Here is a 13,757-nt window from a genome sequence, read left to right as displayed (position 1 = left end):
TATCTCCTTTCTCTCTCTTTTCACAGTGAGACAAGATACATCACACAGTCTTTTTAGTATCCTACTTCGGACTCGTGTTACGAAATGCGCGTTAGATAGTGCTCATGCGGAAGGAATTTTCTTATGAAATTTTGACGAGTATATGGAACGGGTGCCCACTCAGCATCATGATGCATTTGGGGAGCTGCGATAGGTAGTGAAATCCGGTTTCCAAAACCAGATATAACGGCTGGGAGACCATCGTGCTGACCACACGATACCTGCGTTCTGGTTGGATGATCGTTCACCTCTGTTCAGGCATGTGGACGTAAGGCTAGCAGCCGACTGGTCGACCCTTGCTCTTAAAGGCTGTCGTGCGGCGGTTTTATTTATTTTTTCGTAGACATTGTGATGTGGGCTGTTTTAAAACTTCAAAATGTCAAAATAATCTCAAACATTTTTATCCGCGACTGTCATGTGCAAGATTGTTATAATTACTGAACACCATACAATTTTCCAAGGTAACTGATATTTTTATCGTGGCAAATACTATTCTAACACAATAGGCTGGTGATATGATAACGAAAATGAAGCGCCAGAAAATAATGTCACTTCTATACAGTCTTCGGCTTTGCACTGAGGTGAATTTAACATAGCACGACAGAATATTGAAATTACTTTTCAATACAACTCATCTAAAAGTGAGTCTCTCAATCCTATTTCCACTATAATTGAATGAATGTTAATGAGATGATGTAACTGGCTTCTTGTGTCAATGTATAATTATTTGGTTATGGTTCTAAAATGTCAATGGATATCTTTTTCTGCCGTCATTCTAACAGTCATTAAACAGAATATAGTTATCAGTTTAAATATTCGGTATTTTGTCACTTTTGAACTGGAAGCAAAAAAAGAGAATTTGTTTTTATTTCGTTAATTGTAATTCGGAATACGTACATAATGTGAGCGTGAAAGGTAACATGATGATATGGAAAAATATTTTTTTGGCGTTGGTGTGAGTGTACAAATTTGTTCTAATAGTTTTTTTCTATTAAATAAATATAGTAAAATTCAAGCGTAAAAAATAAGGTATGATCAATCGATGTGCACAGTCTTTGATACTGAAAGTGTAGTTAAAAATACCTAACATAGGCCTACTTCTTACAGTTAAATAAAAAAAAGTCCAATTAAAAGTAACAGATGCAGGCAAAAGAAATCTTGTGTGATACACTAGAAGAGAGACGTCAGGAAACGAACCGGTGTCTTCATTGAAGGTCTCCAGAAGGCAGCGTAATCAAGCAATTCAAATACACATAACAAATCGTTCAACAAGGACAAAGTTCCAAAGGAATTTACAGTTCGTGTGTATGTATGTATGTATGTATGTATGTATGTATGTATGTATGTATGTATGTATGTATGTATGTATGTATGTATGTATGTTTTTTTTTTCAATTTTATTGAGAATACATCTGCATGCCCCGTTACAGTAGTAACATTACATGCAACCATTACAAAATGTACAATTTGATATTTACAATAATTGGGATCATATAATAAATACATACGTTTGTGATGCTATTTATAGAATACAATTGTTTTTGGAATACTTATTATTTTATTGTTCTGGTCTTTTTTTTTTTTTGGGAGAGTTATTACGTGCTGAGTTATTTAGTGGTGGTGTGATGGTTTGTTCTAATTAGATGTTCATGGATTGAATATATTTACGAAATGCTCGTAGGTGCCTGGATGTCAATTGCTGATTAGTGACTGGCCAGATTCCTCCATTTTGTGATATCTCTTTTATGAGGATGGTTCTTTGATTTGTCATATTGGGACATTCGTAGATTAGGTGGTTCACCGTTTGTTGTCCTCTGTGGCATGTACAGGCTGGATCATCTTCGAGATGGAAGCGGTGTAAATATGAATTGGTTTTCCCGTGCCCTGTCACAATGGCTGTGAATTCCGGCGTTAGCGGGAGTTTTGTTTTTAATCTGTCCATGACGGAAGGGAAAAATGCTTTGCTCAGCACTCCTTTTGTGGTATTATTCCAACATTCTTGCCATTTCTGAAGTCCTAATCGTGATATTTCTGATTTGATTGTCGATTTTGGGATTTTCTTGTATATTACTTCACCTCCCGTGGATGCTGCTTTTGCCAGTCTGTCAGCGAGTTCGTTTCCATACAAGCCAGCATGGGCCTTGACCCAGCCAAAATGGATTGTCCAGTTTCTCTGTTGTAGTGCAGAAAGAGTATTATGAATGTGAGCTATTAGTGTGTTGTGCTTTGTGTTTCTCTTCAGCAAGGATATTGTGATGTTGCTGTCAGTGTAAACAGCTGCCACTCGCTCTTCATCCGGTATCTTCTCCATTCTCTGTAGTTCCTGTAGTGCTTTCCAGATCGCAACTTGCTCGGCCTGATTGTTAGAGCATCTTGCATGTAATCTGTACTTCAACTGGCAGATGAGTTCCTCTTTTTGGAATACTGCTGCAGCTGCTCCCACTTTGTCTTTATATGTATGTATGTATGTATGTATGTATGCATGCATGCATGCATGCATGTATGTATGTATGTATGTATGTATGTATGTATGTATGTATGTATGTATGCATGCATGCATGCATGCATGCATGTATGTATGTATGTATGTATGTATGTATGTATGTATGTATGTATGTACGTGTGTACGTACGTACGTATGTATGTATGTATGTATGCATGTATGTATGTATGTATGTAGGTGTGTACGTGTGTACGTACGTACGTATGTATGTATGTATGCATGCATGCATGTATGTATGTATGTATGTATGTATGTAGGTGTGTACGTGTGTACGTATGTATGTATGTATGTATGTATGTAGGTGTGTACGTGTGTACGTACGTATGTATGTATATATGTATGTATGTATGTATGTATGTATGTGTACGTGTGTACGTACGTATGTATGTATGTATGTATGTATGCATGTATGTATGTATGTAGGTGTGTACGTGTGTACGTACGTACGTATGTAGGTATGTATGTATGTATGTATGTATGTAGGTGTGTACGTGTGTACGTACGTATGCATGTACGTATGTGTAATTCATTCGCTATCGTAAGCAACATCGCACCTCGCGCAGACTCGAGCAGCAATACCTCCACTCAAGCAGAACAAACCCCTGATCTCCACTCATATCCCAATTACTGCACAGTGTAAGGGTTGTCCAAACCTTTAAACTTGTAGCTATTCGTTCGTTTTATCAACAGCCACTGGAAAAATTGATACATACTGTAACTTCCATTCTCATAATCTAATATCTCATATAAATGAAGTTCATAATGTGCAGTAGTGGCAAAAAAAAACCGGACCGACCCTTGTAGCTGATTTCAGAGCCTTGTTCACTCCAGAGCACGATAGACTGGTAACTAAAACTTTCGTGGTTCGAATCCTGCTTGGAAAGGAAACCTTTTTTTTGTTCCTTATTCAAATTTATTCCCAATACTTTTCGAATGCAGGGATATTTTACTACTTAATTAACTTAGTATTCCCAGAACATGAATTTTACCAGCGATTCAATTCAAATTCAAAATTCACTGTGCAGTGATGATGCTTTTCCCTCATAACTCATAAACTTGTCAACCTTTTCATGTTCTCTCTCTTTTATTTTATTGCTGAAACTCATGTTTACAATATCATGCTCTTTCAACAACATTCCTTAATAAGCAATATATTTTTTTTTCTGTTAGATATATGACCATTTTTTAAATGAATTTATTTTTTATCAGACAATCTACCAAAGGTAGAGAAGTGATCTTGCATCATATTGTAGATATGACATGAATAAATACACACAAAAAATTTCATCACAGAATGTTGGATAGTTTTTGAGTTATGTGGCAAACACTTCATCACTGCACAGTGAACTTTGAATTTTGAAAAAAATATTTAAATATTTTTTTTTTAATTGTAAAAATATGTTTATCATATAGCAGAAGGACAGTGTTTTACACATACTAATTTTCATTATTACACAAAATAGAGTAATGGAAGAAAAAAAGTTGAATATTTCCAAAATTTTACTCCTTTAACCTGTACATAACCCCTTAATTATATTCTTATGGAATGTGCTGGTCATTGCAATATGTTTTTCTTTGGTTAAACTACCGGTACTGTTTGAAAAAAGTAATCGTAGTGGTCAAACATAAATTTTCTGTGTAGGCCTACGATTAAATTTGTCGTAGAGGTCGATAGCTTCAATTAAGCTGAGAATTGGTTAGCTTTAATATAAACGAAACGCGCTAAACGGAACAGCTCTGCTATCAAGATACGCTCATACTTCAATATACAGGGACATCATTCTATTTTTACTTCAATTTTTATTGTACCTGAGTTTTTTAATGTACTTCACTCCCATCCCTTCTACAAATGAAGTTCAACCGTCCTCCACACAGATCCAAGGCCGCATACACAGTCATAGTAGCCTTACGGTCATAGTAAACAGTACGTTCCAAAAATATGTTCGCGTTTTCCCGTGACGAAAGACCTTTCAATATTACATCATTTTCGCACGGGTACTGTCGTCCATTTGCCTACCCCCCCACCTGCTTCTATTCGCCTTTCTGTAAACGCTAGTGGCTGGGCTGTCTTAGCTCTTTTCTGAGAACATTAATTTCTGTTAGGAATTTGACGTTTAGGTAATATTATAACCATACAACTGTTTAAAATAACTTAAATAAAAGGGCCTCGTTAAGTAATTAACTGTCACGTGATTTCCCTCCTTTCTACGACCCTGCGACATAACCACTTGGACGGACAGTAGATAGCATGTCTGAGTAATTTTATCTTTTCGGATCGGGCAGAAGTGAAGATTGAATTTACAGTACGTAATGTACTCTTTTACAGAGTAGGTACAGAATTATCTCAACATGAGTTACTGATACGAAGTACGAACCTGGTAATTGGAATTACGTACAATAGTCGATAGTGCGATAATATGCACATTAGAACTGAAGACTGTATCGAAATGAACAGCCACCATTTTAAAAAATGTGTTTAAATATCCATATTATGATTATTTTTCAATTTAACTTCATTCTCTATATTGTATGCTAATGTGTTGTAGACAATATAACATACACTGCATAACGAATACGTCCGCATGGAAAGCTCAGTTAGTGAGTAAAAACACTCATTGTTAATACTGTACTGTATTTTGATTAAACAAAAACCTAATGAAAATTATCAAACTCAAAAGCGTGTTATTTCCTAGTTTACGTAAATGGATGAACTACTTTTCTTCCCTCCTATACCTAGTAAAGAGATTTGTTTGTATATTATGCCAGTATCATCGAACTCCAGTCGTGGAAAGGGGTAGCAAACTGTTATCAACCGTTGATCCAAAGGTATAGCCAGGTTAATATTAGGAATATTAGTAAAAATAAAATGATGTACCTGTACTAATCAAAACTGAATGTACTAATTCTACAGTCTGGTGTTGAGCTATACTCCGTGCGTAGCTAATCTGATTTCAGTGGGTCGGTGACCAAACGCTGGGAACTAATCATCGCCATGACCATTAGGGATTGAACCCATATGCCTTAGGATACGCTTGCGAGTGGTGGGGTTCTTCAGTAATCTAATCAACAAAGTGTAAGGTCGCTACTTTATGGAGCACAGGAAAACAAATAAGTGGAACGGATACACATCCACACCCTGTGGAGGGAGGCATCCTCGCTTGCAGGAAATCAAACTGGACTTAACTTATATCTAGGGCCAGGAAGTTCATGCCCTAAAAACCTACTAAATATAATTATATGCAAGTATGTCTTTAAAAACATTAAAATATGCTAATAAATATGCACTATTAAAATCATATATTTCTCTATTATCACTGATAAATAAATACCTAATAATAATATGCTAAAAATGACTGCGATGGTGGCTGTAGGCACTGCAGTGAGTATGTAACTTTACCACATGTGCTTGGGAGTTGCCCACAGGGAGAAATACTTAGAATAAAACTTCACAACATCATACGTTCTATGATCGCAGATCGCAGATCGATCCAAAAATCTAGACATTCACGAGGAAGTTCATTGTATTGCTGATGGTGGAAGCAATCGTAGGGTAGATACCATAGCTATAAATAATTGATCCTACAATCAGATTTGAAATCTCAGCTACTCAACCATCTGAAATGAACGAAGAGAAAAAGAAAATCTACGAGCCCACGATTCAGTCCCTATAGGGGATATACAACATAGAAAAAATCACAGTTACCGGTCTCTTCTTCGGAGCGAGAGGCACCATCCCGAAAGCCTTTGTAAAGTGGAGGGAAAAATACAAGCTGACGAGAGATCTTCAAGATGCCATCGTCACCACCATAATAAAATTTTCTGTAGCGATATTTCGTCAGCATCTTTATGGTGTACATTCAATTTAAATTATATTTGGTTCTGTTTTCTTTCTTATGTCTTATTCAATTTTGTCGGAAACCTGTTTATATAATTTTTCATTTTAAATTTTATTGTGAGCTATTCTGTGTCGCAGAGCAAACCCAAAATACTGGGTCAGACCAATAAATTAATCCATAAATGAAATAACATTATAGGGCAAACTACATGAGATTAAACTTACAGTCCACACCTGTGGAGTAACGGTCAGCGCGTCTGGCTGCGAAACCCGGTGGCCCGGGTTCGAATCCCGGTCGGGGCAAGTTACCTGGTTGAGGTTTTTTCCGGGGTTTTCCCTCAACCCAATACGAGCAAATGCTGGGTAACTTTAGGTGCTGGACCCCGGACTCATTTCACCGGCATTATCACCTTCATTTCATTCAGACGCTAAATAACCTAGATGTTGATACAGCGTCGTAAAATAACCAATAAAATAAAAAATAAATTAAACTTACATTTTAAGGGTTCAGAACGATGTGGGCCAAACGCCATTTACTAAAATCGTAGAAAACAAGAGTTAAAATGAAGTTATTACCATAATTCAATGGAAACATACAGCAAGTAATATAAAGTATTCACATTTAAACTAAATGATATGCCAATCTTCATTCAACTATGGTATTCACTTAACTTTAACCCTTGCTTTCTCCGTTTTTAATAAATGGCGCTTAGCCCACTATGGCTCTGAATCCTTCATTTATTGTTGAGAGTGACACTACTGTGCCGTGAGATTCGCTAGGTGTGCCGCGAAACTTTCAATACTGTTCTGGTAAAAATAATTATAATAATTTCACTCAGTATCTTACTTACTTACTTACAAATGGCTTTTAAGGAACCCGAAGGTTCATTGCCGCCCTCACATAAGCCCGCCAGTGGTCCCTATCCTGTGCAAGATTAATCCAGTCTCTATCATCATACCCCACCTCCCTCAAATCCATTTTAATATTATCCTCCCATCTACGTCTCGGCCTCCCTAAAGGTCTTTTTTCCCTCCGGTCTCCCAACTAACACTCTATATGCATTTCTGGATTCACCCATACGTGCTACATGCCCTGCCCATCTCAAACGTCTGGATTTAATGTTCCTAAATTATGTCAGGTGAAGAATATAATGCGTGCAGGTCTGTGTTGTGTAACTTTCTCCATTCTCCTGTAACTTCATCCCGCTTAGCCCCAAATATTTTCCTAAGCACCTTATTCTCAAACACCCTTAACCTATGTTCCTCTCTCAGAGTGAGAGTCCAAGTTTCACAACCATACAGAAGAACCGGTAATATAACTGTTTTATAAATTCTAACTTTCAGATTTTTTGACAGCAGACTGGATGATAAGAGCTTCTCAACCGAATAATAGCAGGCATTTCCCATATTTATTCTGCGTTTAATTTCCTGTATTTGTTACTGTTGCTCCAAGATATTTGATTTTTTCCACCTCTTCGAAGGATAAATCTCCAATTTTTATATTTCCATTTCGTACAATATTCTGGTCACGAGACATAATCATATACTTTGTCTTTTCGGTATTTACTTCCAAACCGATCACTTTACTTGCTTCAAGGAAAATTTTCGTGTTTTCACTAATCGTTTATGTATTTTCTCCTAACATATTCACGTCATCCGCATAGACAAGAAGCTGATGTAACCCGTTCAATTCCAAACCCTGCCTGTTATCCTGAACTTACCTAATGGCATATTCTAGAGCGAAGTTAAAAAGTAAAGGTGATAGTGCTTTCACTCAATATCAGTTTTCAAAAATAGAATATGAGGCTTTTATTTTAAAAATCCAAACTATGCATTTTTATGCAACATAAAATCAACTTTAATGAGCTTAAACACGAAAGTATGCCACAATGATATGAATATCATGAAATATTATAAAAAGACGCTAAAATATGAAAATATATGTCATATAAAATTTGGTTTGATAAGCTTAAATGTTGATGATTTGAGAAGATAATTAATCAGCAATTAATTAGAGCCGATGGAAAAATATAGCCTACGCAAATGCATGAACGTCATGGCCCTACTTACAGCTGTCGCCCGAGCAAGAATGGATGATTGAAATAAGCAATAAATTGAGGACCATAGTATCAAAGTCAGGCAACTCCATTTTTTGTGATTTCGAAATATTGATTGCTTCTCATAGAATTTTGTGTGCTGAATGCGATTCTGGAACTGTTTAGGTTCAAAAACGGACAGAACAGAGCGAAAATAGCACTTAATCGTGCGCTTTAGAATCAAAATGTAGACAACTCCATTGTGGCTTGGTTTAAAATTGGGACAATTCTTTCAGTAGCCAATGAGAAGCCCACATTCGTATCACATTTTCCCATCACGCATCGCGAATCCAACATGGCTGATTGTTTATATAATCGGTTTGTGAATGAGTAAGTACTGTTTTACCAGTGGCGTAGCATGAAATTTTGACCAGGTGAAGCTAATTCAAGTTGTCTTTCACGCAATATGAGAAAACGTATTACAAAAATATACTCTTAAAATAAATAGTAGTCAATGTCAAGTCAGCAGTCGAAGATTGGTTGGAATCTCGTAACACCAATAAGACATGACCTCAAATGATACGTAGTAAAATATGATTTCACGGTTTACACATCAAATAGACACGTATAGTATAACACTAGCTCACTCCCTGTCATATTCAGAGAAATCACAATATTAACGGTCAATAGATACAGTATTAGTATCATTACGTAAGTATGCGTCTGTCTTTTGGTTGTGTCCTTCATTGACAGCAAGGGAGTCGGTCATTTTTTTTAGATCACACTTTTGTTCGTAAGTCAGTCTTGATAATAGAATTGTCCTAAAAAATTCAAGTAAATTGGTGTCAGGAACTGTTATTTCACTCATTATTTATTATATCAGCCACAATGCACACTAACACTTCAACTGAACACAACTGTCGAAGAGGGATAACTCGGAAACTACTGGGTGTTCATTTCAAAGTGTGTCATGACGTCACTGTTGTGAGTCAGCGATTTGAAGCGAGTTTCAGCTTTTATGTCAGAGAAGTTGCCTATTATTCAAGGCGTTCAATCTGAACTTGAGAACGTGTACGGTATAACTTGAATGTCGTAGCAACAGATGGCGGTCTGTAAAGTCTGTGTGCTACCATAACCTCTTTCGAACTGTGTTTTGCGCGGGCAAGTCGTACGCAGGGTATTTGTTATCATCGGTTGCGTACGGCAACATTCCACAACACAAATCAAATGCTCCGTGTCCATGTTGACCGTCGAAGTTAATGTTAACAAATACGTAAGTAATCGTCTTAACCCTCTCCCCATATCCCTACAGTAAGAAAAAAACTCACTTCAGTACGTGTTTTCAAACAGTTCACATTCTTGCCACTATTGGCGTTACCGTACGTATCGGTAAGTAATCTTCAGAATGAACGCCGTACTTGCTAGGCAACTTCTCTCGCATTTAGGTAATAAGTCTCTGCGGAAGTGTAGGAAGATTGAATTCTCTAGGCTCATCGAATAGCCACATGACGACATACAGCGAGCCATGACACATTTTGAACTGAACACCCAGTACTTATTTTCAATGTCAAAGCAAGCTTCTTGCGAGCCTTGCGACCAGGATAGTTTAGTTAGAAAGGGATGGAAAATCTGCGGGGTGGGTTACACAGAAGAATGAGTGTAAGAAACCAGTCTGCTTGGAAGCTAGTGTGTGCAGGCTTCTTGTTTACTGCTGCATCACAAATCATCCTGAGCTGCCGCATCAAAATATTTAACGCGTAAATATAAATTATATTAAAATTAATAAATAATTTTGTCAATAGACTGCAGGTTTATTATGAAATTATTATTAACTGGGGAAGCTAAGCTTTTTAGCTTACATTGACGCTACGCCACTGTGTTTTACGTAAGTTTGCTTTGAAACCGAGCTAGTAGTGACTTAGAATCAAAAATAGACAATTTCACTTTAAATATGGCTTCGTTTCGTTTCAAAAACAGACGATTCCATTTTAAATATGGCTTCATTTGGTTTCTATAACAGACAACTCCATGACTTAAGCCCGATTCAGACGATGCTAGTTTCCGTGATGGATTCCAAGGAAGCTGCGCTGATGGCTACCCTGCGTGCTCACTTGCTGGAAGTAATGCGCTCTGGTAGCTGCTTTGGTGGGTAGCTTGCCGGATTTCGAGGGTAGGTTCCTTGCTATTTTTCGTGATGGTTTGCAGGCTGGAACCAAAGATGATGATATAGTATCACCACTGAAACCATGTCGCCATGTTCGTTGTTTTCCAACTAAACCTGTTTTTTTTTTCTATATTCTCTAGTTTCTAAGAAACAACAATTAAATATCGGACTTTAGCTGTTTTGCACTTATGGCTTAATTACCTTATTACGACATTTACTATTGTTAATGTAGGACTTTAGTTGTTTTCCACTCACGGTTTAGTTTCTTTCTGACCATGAGTGTTGGCAACAGATGAAACAGCAGATGATTTTCCAATTTGAACTGTGGAAAGAGAGAACAACTACCATCACCGTAGCCAACACGGGAGCCAGCAAGCGAGCACGCAGGGCAGCCATCAGCGCAACCACCTTGGAATCCATCACAGAAACTAGCACCGTCTGAACCAGGGTTAAGTTTCGGAAATGGAAATTCCACAAACGTAAATTTCGACCTGAATATTAATTTATGCTCGACCATGCCGAAATGTAGTAATTATACACCTGGTAGTAGCCCTTTAATGCACCTCATTAAAGTGCACCTATTCATTATAATTCAGTTGTTCAGCCAATGAGAAATCACCATTGTACCATTATAAAACCGCAAGTATCGATTATTCTCGGATATGCAATCGAAAGACAATTAGCGAAAAGTCACGGAGGCTGGAAATCCAATACTGTCGCAGAAGGTTATGTTCTGTTACTATAATAATTAGCATTAATTGTAAATAATATTCAAATAAATTCAATTTGTCATCTCGTTTTTCAATTCTAAATCAATTTCCAGGTTATATCAAGACTAATGTTCATGTTATTCTCTAGATTATATCAAGGTCAATGACATTCGTGCCTCGGAAAAAAAATCAATGCTTTCGCGTCTGCGCACATCTCACAATTCAGGTCAGTTCCGCTCCTCAGTTACATAACCATAACATGAATACTTATGAATAATTTCAAGTTAGAAATATGATCGAGCATAAAAAGTCGTATGAAACTTGCCTATAATGGTAATTAAGATGCTCGTATGGAAATTATGAAACTCGCTTGCGCTCGTTTCATAAACAAACATACTCGCGTCTTAACTACTACTATTATAGGCTCGTTGCATAATGTACTATTAAACACATTTTGAGACTGAAAAAATATTTCTATGACCCATGAGAATGTTTTTAAAAAAATGTACGTATAGCGGTGACATTGATTTCCAAAGATCTAGTTTTTCGCCTCTCCTGTAATAAAAAATGCAAAAGTGGATTGTCCAGCTTTGATACCAAGCTCCTCAAATGGAAGATTAATGTCATCGCGAGATAAAATGAGTAAGGAAATTATAATGTAATGAGAATTTTCTGTCTCATCGACATTTGGAGTTTTCATTGAAGCATATAAATGTGTGAACTGAATGATTTAAACGAGTTATGCAGTTTGGCTACGTACCACATTCATTCGTAAATACTGGCAGTCCTCCAGGATTTGCAGCATGCCAATGTAGTCCATTCCCACGGAACAAAGGATCATGCATAAGCTGGTAGCGGATCCTTGCCGTTCCATGATATGTGCGACATACCTACACTGGTGAAAACGAGGATCCGTTATCTCAAAGTGAATAAAACTTCGTTCTAAATACAGGGACATCACTTTATTTTTACCAACATTTTTAACATTAACTTTGGCTATACTCGGAAACATTGTTGCCCCCTTCCATTACAGGGGTTTGATGTTACTAGTGCAATATGTAAACAAATCATTTTACTAGGTATAGGAGGAGAGAAAAGTAGTGTATCCATTTATGTTGTAGGGAAATACGATATTACGATTTTCAGTTTGATCATCACTTTTACGGAATTTATCAAAATACAGTAGAGTAGTAACATTTTTTTTTCAAAAACTCAACTTTTCAGGCGGCTATGTTCGTTATGTAATGTCTACTTTATTTAGCATATTAATTATTGATGTTGTCATACAATATAGAGAGTGCATTTAAATTGAGGGGGTCATAAGTATAGAGCTGTAAGTGCACTTAAGTTACTTTTGAGAAAATGGGGTTTAAATGTTTAAGCTTTCGTAAAATCGGTGAAATTTTTTATTTAAATTTTAATTTGTGATGCGATTAAAACATCCCTTTGCCACTAAAATACTTTAGCTTACACTGGATACACTTAACTCATGTTATTACAAATGTCACTAGAATTCCTTTGCTTCTAGCCACCTCAATTCAAAAAAAGCTAATCTGAATTTTTAAACAAGTTGCTGAAAATGGTTGCCGTTCATTACAATGCAGGCTTCAATTCAGTGCGCATATTATTAAAAACATTTTGAAGCATATTCTCTGAAATTGAATTTATTGTTTCTTGAATACAGTTTTTTAGTACGATATTATTAATATAGGTTCTTTCTTCTATAGAAAACGCAATCATATTTGTGAAACACACTATACACTGCAGTGTTTACTTCACTGCTTGAAGACTTCGAATGCAACAGCGGCCGTAAGTTTGTGTGTCTGACGGGAGCAAGGACATTAGTGAAGGGGTGAGGGTGAAGTACATTCAGAAATGCAGGTACAATAAAAATGCAAGTAAAAATAAAATGATGTCCCTGTATATTCCCTTACGACAACCAAAAGTTTTCTGATGGCTTTATAATGTCAACTTTGAATACTAAAAATAAATAATAATTATAACTTGGAGTGTTTTTGAAAATACGCATTTGAATACAAATGTGGGAAAATGTTGTTAAAAATAAATTATAGTTCCGTCGCTCTAATTTCCGGCAGCCAATCACGTTGCAGGTCGGCTACATTTAAACGTGTGCGTCTTGTGATTCGCTGATGAAGATGTTAAGCATTTCCTAAGGCTGGATAAATACTTAATATATAATCGCCCGCCATTTTGGCTCTTTCGTTGGCGTTCGCAGAAAGCACACGAGGACGTTATTTACCGCTTAATTATTCGCTGAATTACAGTGCGTTTGATTTATTATCATAGGAGCTACGACATGATAATGTTTAACGGTGTGGCAAATAGATCCCTCGTCCGGTAGCTCGGCAACGAAAGAACAAAAATGGCGAACGATACTACCTACCTAGACTTTATAGAGCCTTGACTTCTTAAGACGTAAGCAAAGAGGAGGAGTCACGCCGGGAATAAC

The 13,757-nt window shown here is 36.8% G+C and overlaps 1 protein-coding gene across 1 annotated transcript in view; it reads left to right on the top strand.

Annotated features, from left to right (window-relative positions):
• Window positions 1-661: 661 nt before the first annotated feature.
• sgl (UDP-glucose 6-dehydrogenase sgl) overlaps window positions 662-13,757 on the top strand; it is a 63,847-nt gene continuing 50,751 nt past the window's right edge. Inside the window, exon 1 of the mRNA XM_069836588.1 lies at window positions 662-680. The gene's annotated coding sequence lies outside the window, so the exon portion shown is untranslated. The remainder of the gene's footprint in view (window positions 681-13,757) is intronic.

This window comes from Periplaneta americana, chromosome 1, assembly GCF_040183065.1.
Source record: "Periplaneta americana isolate PAMFEO1 chromosome 1, P.americana_PAMFEO1_priV1, whole genome shotgun sequence".
Taxonomy (NCBI): domain Eukaryota; kingdom Metazoa; phylum Arthropoda; class Insecta; order Blattodea; family Blattidae; genus Periplaneta; species Periplaneta americana.
Note: the sequence above shows the minus strand (reverse complement) of the source record. Positions and strands in the feature narration are given on the sequence as shown.